Source organism: Rhipicephalus microplus, unplaced genomic scaffold (assembly GCF_043290135.1).
Source record: "Rhipicephalus microplus isolate Deutch F79 unplaced genomic scaffold, USDA_Rmic scaffold_23, whole genome shotgun sequence".
In the NCBI taxonomy this organism is placed as follows: domain Eukaryota; kingdom Metazoa; phylum Arthropoda; class Arachnida; order Ixodida; family Ixodidae; genus Rhipicephalus; species Rhipicephalus microplus.
Genome location: NW_027464596.1, coordinates 1,107,438 through 1,117,890, shown reverse-complemented (window position 1 = coordinate 1,117,890; position 10,453 = coordinate 1,107,438).

The window sequence follows — 10,453 nt, the reverse complement described above, 5'->3', positions numbered from 1 at the left end:
GACCCGCGTGGCGAGTTTTCTTCTTCTGCCTTTGCTTCGATTTCATTGAGGTAGAACATCTGCTTGTTCTTCAATAAATTACACCTACCCACTACGGGTTATAGGCCGAGAAGCCGGCGTTTCAAGAGAAACTCCGCTGTAGTTTAACCATATGCGGAACTGCGAGTTTCAATAGGCATTGACATATCATGTAACGAGTCCGGTAGCTGGATCTTCTTAAGAGACTCGTAAAAATTTTTAAGTAGCAGAAAGATAGACGTCAGACTTTGTCCAGGCGGCGCTGAGAGAAACACCGCCACCAGTGCCCACATTGCCGCGCTGGCCATTACTCCATGGGTAGTGCAAAGCGAGCCATTCACAAGCGAACGTCGATACTTCTTTCTTATTTGTTGGTGTTCAGGCGTGGTTTCCGGAAAATCAAGAACCTGGTGTTGTGTTGAAGGTTTCGGTTTCTGAATGACATGTGAGGATGCCAAGGGGCGCCGCTCTGGCATCCAGGATTTCAAGACGACTGTAAATAAAATCAGTGTGTGTTGGGTAACCGTGGAGTGCGGTTGTTGTTCCTTCCTTCAGCGCTGCGCGCCAGCCCGCGTGTTCGGACTGGTCGGCGTCCCCGCCGGCCGCGTACGTCTCCGTCAGCCGTGTTCTTCTTCTGCTTCGTCGGGACCAGCCAGCCCCCAACACAGCAATGCGACGAGGACGTGTAAGAACCCACTCAGTTCTCTGTGTTCATACTAACCTTAGACGCTCTTTGTTCCCAGCAAGGTGGCTACTGCGTGCTGCGTCGCTTCATTCCTTCTTCATTCAGCTACGCCGTTTCTGTCGTCTTCTTCAAACAGTGTACTGGCGTCATTTTCTTCTCGTCTGCACCTCTCCATTCTTCTTGCTTGAAATGGCGTCTCCTATTCCAACTCCCCTATTTCTTCATTTGCCCAAAGACCCGCCACTTCCGTGGGCGGAGTGGAAATTTGTGTTTCAGGCCTACGCAGACGCGGCCGGGGATGACGCCAGCAAGCCCGAGCGTCGCAAGGCCCTGCTGCTCAACGCGTTGGGCCCTGCCGGGTTAAAGCTCTTCTATACTTTTGAAGCCACCAACGCGTCGCCGACGCCAACGTCGGGCGATGCCTTAAAGAATGCTGTTGCTCTTTTTGATGAGCATTTTAAAGATGTCTCGTGCGAATATCTCGCACGCGTAAAATTCCAAGAAAGGCGACAATTGCCTGGCGAGCCAGTCGCCGAGTTCATTACTTCTCTTCGAACGCTCGCCGCGTCGTGCGGCTTCGGCGTGCTAGAAGACAATATGATCCGCCATCAGCTTTTTACCGGGGTAGCCTCGCAAAACGTCCGCTGCCGCATGCTTCAAAAAGGCTCCTCGATTTCATTATCCGAAGCCCTCTCGATTGCGCGAGAGGACGAGCTTATTCGCTCCCAGTTGGAGCGGTTCGCTCCGCATTCAGTGCAGCAACTTTTTGCTGCGGGAGCCAAGGCCACGGCTCTTCGTTTCACGGGACGCGCCAACATGGCAACCCTTCATCTTTGTCTCGGCGCGGCGGCCAACATGGATGCCCGCCTGCACAGTCCTTCCGTGGCGGCCAACATGGCAGCCTCTCTGCGTCGTGGGGGCGAGGAAGACGGCAATATGGCGACCCCATCCCACCAAATTCTGGTTTTCAGGAACAGCACCGAGCTCCAAACTCGCGTTCGCAATTTTCTTCTTCAAGCGCAACCGCGAATGGCTTTCGTTGCGGATCGGCTCGGCATTTAGCCAATTTTGCGCAATGTCCCGCGAGAAACCGCACTTGTCTTGCGTGCGGAAAAATCGAACATTTTAAATTCGTATGCAATTCCCGTCCAGCAAATCTTCCTGGACCAGTTTCTTCGTCCGCTCCTTCGAGCACTGCACAGACCAATACGGTCACTGTTTTAAATGTGGGTGGCCTCCACACTACGTCCGAGCCCAGCATCGTAGTTTCAGTGGGCCATGTGCCCTTGTCATTTCTCGTGGACACTGGTGCCTCGGTCTCTTTAATCAGTGCCGCTGACTTTCATAGTCATTTTTCCAACATTCGGCTTTTGCCTTCACACGTCGTTCTGCAAACATATTCCAAGGAAACGATTAATAATTTAGGTCAATTCACGGCTCAGGTCTCCTATCGCAGTCGCACTGCTTCCATTACTTTTTATGTAACTGCCAATGGCAGCTCGCTTTTGGGACGTGATGCCATCAGGGCTTTGTCCATCAACATCGTCGGTGCGTCAATGACGTGTGCTCAAGTCGACGTCCAAGATGATCTTCCGGCTAACGCGCCTTCTGAATTCCACCACCTGTTCACCCGTGAACTGGGTTGTGTGCGCGGTTTTGTGCATAAAGGGATGTGTTGACCAGGTGTGTGCCCTGTGCGTGCCAAGCTGCGCCGCATTACACTTCTTCTCCGTGAGCAAGTCTCTGCGGAACTGTCTCGCCTTCAAGCCAGCGGAATCGTCGAGCCTGTCTCTGCTTCCGACTGGGTTTCTCCACTGGTCGTCGTCAAGAAAAAAGATGGATCCCTTCGACTCTGCGTCGACTTACGAGAACCGAACAAGGCGATCGTCGTAGACGGTTTTCCACTTCCTCACATTGAAGAACTGCTTCATCAGCTCTCCGGAGCGGTATGTTTCTCCAAGCTGGACCTCGCGTCCGCTTATCACCAAGTTGAACTTTCTGAGTGCGGTAGAGACCTAACCACACTTGTATCGCACGAAGGCTTGTTTCGGTTTCGCCGCGTGTGTTTCGAACTTGCATCTGCCCCTGCAGTGCTTCAGAAAATGATGTGAATTATTCTTAAGGGTTGTAATGGCTCCCTTTTTTACTTGGATGACATTCTGTTGTGTGGACGCACTCGCGAAGAGCACGATGCTAACTTGCATACTGTTCTCAACCACATCAGTGAATGCGGTATGGAACCTAATAACGAGTGCATTTTTTCTGTGAATGAGTTACAATTTCTAGGACATAATGTCAGTTACCGCGGCTTGACACCTGTTGACTCTAACGTTCAGGCTATTGTAAATGCCCCACGGCCTACTGATGCCAAAACCTTGCAATCTTTTTTGGGTCTTGTTGGTTATTATGCCAAGTTTGTTCCTCACTATGCTGATGTTGTTGAACCAGTGCGTACTCTACTTTGTAAAGCACAGCCTTTTAACTGGTCAGCTGAAGCTGAGCAGAGCTTCATTCGAGTTAAGTCAATACTGGCCTCAAAGCTAGCTGTTAGTATTTTCAATGAGACGCTTCCCATCGTCATCATGACGGATGCGTCCGATGTTGCACTGGGAGCAGTGTTTCAACAACTCAGAGGTGATCAGCTGATCACTATCGCTTTTGCATCTCGTACATTGACCCCTGCTGAACGCAGATATTCAGTAGGAGAGCAGGAAGCTCTCGCGTGTCTTTTTGCCTGTTTACTTGTGGGGCTGGCACTTCACAATACGTACAGATCACCAAGCACTAGTTACTCTTCTTTCTGCAGGATCCGAAGGCCGCCGCCCCATTCACATTTCCCGTTGATGTGCCAAACTCATGTATTATAATTTCAGTGTTCAATATTGTAAGGCTTCTAATAACGTGGTTGCTGATGCACTGTTGCGCCTTCCTCTTCAGATACCGGTTACTGAAGAGCGGGATGAGGAAGTTCTTTCATTAGTTACGTCCTGCATTACTAAAACTGAGCTTCAGGCAGCTACAGCTGCAGATTCCACTTTGTCTCAAGTTCTCAAATATTTACGTGAAGGATGGCCTTCCAAATGTGCTCTTGCTTCTGAATTTTTGCCTTACTTCACAGTCCGACAGGAACTGTCTTGTGTCGAGGACTTGCTTTTCCGCGATGAACGCGTGATTACCCCTGCTTCTTTCCGTAACAAGCTAATACAGCTTGCCTATGAGGCCCATCCAGGCATTGTCCGCACCAAACAGAATTTCCGAGACAGGTACTGGTGGCCAGCCTTAGACAAGCAGGTCGAGCATGCAGTTTACAACTGCCATATATGTCAGGCAGCTGACAAGTCTGCCAAACCTGCATTTTCTCCGTTGCACCCAGTCCAGTGGCCTCATTGGCCTTGGCAGAAACTCGGCATTCACATCATCGGTCCTTTGCATAATGTTCCGCAAAATTCCCGGTTCATTGTTTCTCTCATCGACTACCATTCCAAATGGCCAGAAATTTGTTTCACACATGCGGTTACTTCTGAGGTCATCATTGAATTTCTGTATTCAATCTTCAGCCGGGAAGGGTTTCCTGATGCCATAGTTACGGACAATGGTCCACAGTTTCAGTCCCAACATTTCGAGGCTTTTCTTTCACAACGAGGAATTCAGCACTTGAGGTCATCAGTTTTCTATCCCCAATCAAATGGGCAAATTGAGCGCTTTAATCGCGTTCTGAAGGAACATATCCAGATCGCCCAATTACAGCACCGTCCCTCAAGCAAGTCTTGACTGAATGTTTAGCTTCGTACAGGTTCACACCACAAGGCACCACTGGAGTGTCTCCTGCTCAACACTGCTCAAGTGGCATATATACCACTTCTCTACGGTAGACAACCGCGAGTTGCTCTCGACATAGTCTCTTTGCCTCGTAACATAGCAGTGTCTTGTCCTGATCAAATCCGTACCAGGGTTTTTTCTCGTCAACAAGCAATGAAAAAGTATGCCTACACTCGTCGAGGTGCAAAGCAGTCCAAAGTTCGCACTGGCGATCTAGTGAAGGTTCGTGTGCCAGGCAAGTGCCCCAAGTATCGGGGTCCTTACACAGTCTTGGGCCAGGTTAGCCCCACTTCTTTTAGATTAGGTGATGGTAACATCTGGAATGCTTCGCGCCTTGTTATTTTTCATACGGATTCGCCTTCAACACCTAAAAGTCTTCCCCATCACGTTCTGTCCGCGCCTTCCAACTATCCATCAGATTATTACATGCGGCTTCCATGTACAGGCATTTCTTCTTCAGGGGGGAGGAGTTACCAGTCGGTGTCGCTGGTTCAAGTACACCAAGTCATACGGTTCACTTCGAACCTTCAAATACGGCTGAGACCGTTGAACTGGACTCCGGTCCGCAAAATTCTTCCAAAGCTCATGCTGCGAGCTCTGATGAGACCGCGAATTTTAACGCTCGTTGAGAGGCTTCACAATCTTCCACTGCTCTTGATGTGTCACATCAGAGCACAAGTGACCAAGGTGCAGACACACTTGATTCTACACCCAAAAGGGCCCGCCCTAAGCGGAAGCGGCAGAAGCCGCGTCGTTTCGAAGACTACGTGATGTAGAACTGCGTGATGTTGAACTCTTGTTTCGAACAGTTGTGTACCTTTCTTTTGTTTGTCAGTGCATTTTCAGGACTCGTAGTGTGTGAGTTTGGTGTACCATGCCCTGAATTTTTATATGTTCTAACGCACATCGATCATGTATAAATATAAACAGTGTATAGGTGTACTTCTTTCGAGAAGGGGATGATGTTGTGTTCTAGGTTTCGGTTTCGGAATGACATGTGAGGATGCCAGGGGGTGCCGCTCGGGCATCAAGGATTTCAAGGCGACTGTAAATAAAGTCAGTGTGTGTTGGGTAACCATGGAGTGCGGTTGTTGTTCCTTCTTTCGGCGCTGCGCGCCAACCCGCGTGTTCGGGCTGGTTGGCGTCCCCGCCGGCCGCGTACGTCTCCGTCGGCCGTGTTCTTCTTCTGCTTCGTCGGGACCAGCCAGCCCCCAACACAGCACCTGGCAAGCTCCTTTCGTCAATCCGACCTCGCTTCAGAAAAGTAGGAAGCTTATCGAAGCGAACTGTGATGTGTCTGTCATTTCGGATTACTGTAATTGGTAATTTAGGTGCAATAGAGCGTCGCGTGACGTCGTGGTCGAGGCAAGCACTTCAACGTGCGTTCTGTAATGCCTAAATACGTAAATGTGGGCATACAGCTGTTGCCGAAGCAATGTATGCGTACAAAAGCAATGCACCTTACGATCAGGGGTGCGAAGCTCGTTTTATCGGGCACGAATTGCATAGGTGATTTTCCTTTTGCAGTTGCACTCTTCATGCATCTCTGGCTACCTGTTCATTGAACTGTTTTATTACGTATCCTAGAATATTCTGTTCAAGGTTGTCTTGCATTTGTATATACTGCTAATGAGAGCCCATGCGTTCCCAATTTCTCAGTGTACAACGCCTTTCTCCGCAAGAGGACCAAAATGAGGCGTCATCCAGAGAGTCCTGTGTCGCATATTACCAGAGCATGGAGCGCATATTGTTTATTTCGTCATAAGGACTTAGATATATTTTGATGTGACGCATATATACCACTTCTCGATTAGCTGGATTGTGCGTTATTAGCGTAGTAGAACGCGTCGGCACCTGCGAAGGCAGTTCGTTTGCATTGCCTCACGGAGCGTTTAAGCCTTGCATGGGTGAATTACACCTGTACTTGTATTTGCCAACCATCATCTATGGTAAATGAGGTGAGCCTACGCATTGATGTCGAGGGTGGTAGTGTCTTGACTCTGCAGGTTGCGTGGTTACTCGGTGCACGTCCAAAGGCAGACATTGACTTAATCGTCATTTCTGAAACGGTGCCCCACTTTCCAGACTCACTGGAATAGGAGCATGGCGTTCGCGGTGTTTCAAGACTGTCAGGGATGTCTGGTTCCAATCGTTTTTTGTGTCACGCAGAGGCCTGGGTTCAACGAAGCACATGACACTTTATCGGTAGTAGAATTGATGAATTGACAGTTAAACAGACAACTAATTTTATTGAATCTTCACCAGAGATTGAGAGGAGCCACTTATGGGAAGCCATTACAACCACTGACTGCCATAGCCAGAGCGTTTTGGCTATGGTAGTGGTAACATAGAAGAAAAAGGTTTCGCAGCATTTGGCGACCAGGATCACCGTTCCCTCGAGGTTCCTTCTCAAGAGCAGTCTATACGTTAGAATCCTTAGTGAAATCATACTTCCCAGTCATATAGCGCCAACGAAACCTGTATTTTCATTTTCCTCCACGTGCTTTATGCCGACGACTTGTGTGAGGCTTGCATGCGAATATCACGCGATGAAAACAGCTTACGCACTGTTCGCGTTTTTATGAACTTTCAGCTCAAGGCCCCCTGAAGTGCAGGGGCGACGAGTTTCATAAAAGACACTAACACCCGGTCCCCGAAACATGTAATAATACATGAGTACGATGTCACCAGCTGTGCAGTTGAAAACCATTTCACAGCGTTAACTTTATGAGGGTACTTCAATCCTTGTGTTACGGTGAAAGCCTGAGATGCTTCATCAAACCACAATAATTGACCGTCGTCCTGCATCATCTGCATTCTTCGTGAAGAAAAGTAAGGCAGGGATAAAATCATGATCACTTGATGAAGTCATCATATTGCATCACCACAATGTGAAAGATTGCCAAAGTTTGCGACGTCACGTTATGACTCGTAGCGTGACATTGTTGCTAAGTGAAGCGTTGGTCCATCACATAGCCAGTGCGAATTCATGTTAGTTGCATAAAAGCTTGCAATGCGTCTAGGCATGCAGGCTTTAGAAAACGGTGTTATGTAAAAAAGCTTTCAGAGAGGGCCATGGAGGATCCATACAAATACAGGGAAGATGAATGGCGGCTTCGAGTCGACACAGACGAATGCTTTCGGATCATGCGAGTTTTAAGAGCGAAACTATGTATGCCACCCGCAAAATATATATTATGGTGAGGCTTGCCCATAGCCGCGCAAGGTGTGAGACAGCGAAGCTGGACAATTTTTATAAACCTAACCTCCTCTTTGCTTTCAGGATGTGTACATGACTTAGCTATGTCATGAAGATCGTTTGCTGGTTGCTTTTAGCTTCTTTCTGTGTTTAATTTGCGTGATTCCAGGTGGTTTCTACGATGATCCTGAGTACCAACAGATTTGAGTTAAGCCACAGAGAGCTTCGCGCTGAAACCAAATTTTCCCTCTCGTCATGATGATGATGATTATGACCTCGTATATATGGCGCTTACCCACAAAGGAGAGAAGCAAACACGGGGGTGAGATGCTTAAAGCAATGAAACTAAAACCAATCTGAAAAAGTAGTTGAAAGATAGAACTTCGAATACGTAAAGGTGCTTATTAATGGCGTATTCGGTTGGCCGCTCTGGTCCTCGGGCTCAGAGCCGCCAGATACAGAGGCAGCTCGCAATCGGAGCATCAGAGGCGGCGTACCAACCGAATACAACGGCGATCTGAGGGCCCAGAGCAGCGCGCTTGTAGTGCTACCGTGCAGCCAGCGCGAGAAACTGCCGCGTAAGCAGTGCTGCGCCTCCACCATGGCAACAAATGGTGCCGATCAGTTCAGTGAATATATCTGATATGTACGACCCCTCATATTTTTTTTATCTCTCACACGCATATGTCTGGATGTAGCGAAAGCTCTCTGAGCTCAGCACACTAATTTGGCGATCGTCCTCGTCTGAGCTGATAACTTCAAGGCAAATGACGACGCTGGCTGCGAGCTTCTGTCACGACAACATGGATGTTTTTTCCGCCTTAGCGATAACCGCCTCGTTATTTACATCGTGCATATGAGGGCTTCGTAGATGTAAACTAGCCCCACACACACTCATGAACGCCACCAACACACGTGCACATAGTATTACCAGCCTGGCGATGCCCCCTTCCGAAATGCACGCTCGCATTTCTCGCCTCCATGGTTCGCCTGCCGGCAGCTACGTCCTTGACCGCCTTGTGTCACGTGATCCGTCCTCCCGGGAAGGAAAGGTAAGAAGAGGGCAAGCCCAGCCGGCGCAGTGCTTAAAAAATGTGGCGGAATTTACGTCGCGCGCGGCCATATTCACTGGGCACAATGGCGGCGTTTTGTTATTGTTGATATAGTGCGGTGCGGCACCGTTCAGGCGGTCCAGCGGCGTTTTGCGCGTTTTCATGGGCCTCGCACCTAGCCGTGGCGTACTGCAAGTGCTCGACAGCATCCATTCTTTGTGCCGCATTGCTAGCTAGGCGATTTTCCACCGGTGGTGGTTGTAACCAGGTGTCTGAACTAGAAACTACGAAACGAGCGCGCGTATGCGTACTCTGAATTTACAGCATCTGTCAAAAGTATGCGTAAAAGCCATCATAGAAGATAACGACTGTGCTCAAGAATTCGTTCAATGAATGCCTTGCAGGTTAGTGACAGTTACGCGGTGTTGCTTCTTATGACAACGGACGATGCATTTGCGGTACACAGGCCCTTAATAAGACTGTAATCTAATCTTCGTTTTCATGTTCCTGTACAGTTACCACTTGCTTCTGCGCATTAAAGTTCCTGTTCTGCTTCACTTAGGATGCTCCCCCTTCGCAATATTGTCTCGCTCTTTGCAATATTGTCTGTATTGTAGCAAAACTCGTTAAAATGTCTACAAGCACCTGCACAAGGTAACTAGGTGCACCTCACTAGATGCGCGTGCTTGTGCATTCAGAAGCTGACAAAGTCGTTCGAACGATGTTGACCAAGTGATGTTGACCTTTTCTCACGCATTCTTTTGGCTAACTTTCCCACCTTTCGCCCTAACGCGATCCTGGTCTCCGTTCTCCGTAGCTACTAGTGCGCGTGAATCACACTGGAGACGTGTTCCCACGCACTTTCGAGTGGTCTTCGCTGCTTTCGTCCTAATGAAATCATGACCTTTGGGATACCCATAGGAACCAGTGCGCGTCGGACAAAAGAGGGGCGAAAACAAATAGGCCGGCGCAAACTCAACGAGCTTCCACGCACACACTAGCTCCACCGACGCCGTCTTTACTGGTATAATTACGGACCTCCGGGTTTATTGCAGGGAAGACATTTTTTTCTTTTTTTATCGTTGTGTGTAGCGCACAGCCTGGCCGAAATTTTCATAAAGCCTAAAAAGAAGCGCTAAAGGGAGAAAAGTGATCTGAAAGAAACTGTACAAATTTCGATGCCTGGTTTGTCGCGCGGCAATGTCCGAAATATCAACTTTCTTTTCACAAATAACACATCAAATAAAAAAGCTTAACGTGCAACTTGCCGTGTTTATCGTAAACGCCGGCAGTGCAAGTGTACAACAGCCATACGCAGAGATTTCGTCAACCGTATCGCGGCAAGACAGCGTGTTGAAATCTGTTCCGTTGGTTTCAGATAGCACCGGCGCAGGCGGCGCGCAGGCCACGTGCTTTTTGAGACAGAGAGGAAGTCGCGCCTTCTGCTTCGCATTCATAAATAAACAAGAAAGGAGAGTTGGCCAAGTCAATATGGCCGACTTCCGCCTTCATCGCGGCTTCACAACGAGTGACGTCAGGGCCTCTCTTTACCTTTCCTTCCTCCGTGTCCCGGTGAGATTGCGCCATGCTCTCAAGTCAGAGTGGTCGGGAGCGCTCTGAGTCAGAGGCTGAGGCTCTAAAAAATCAAACGAAGGTAGTGCGAGCGCTCGAATTCTACCA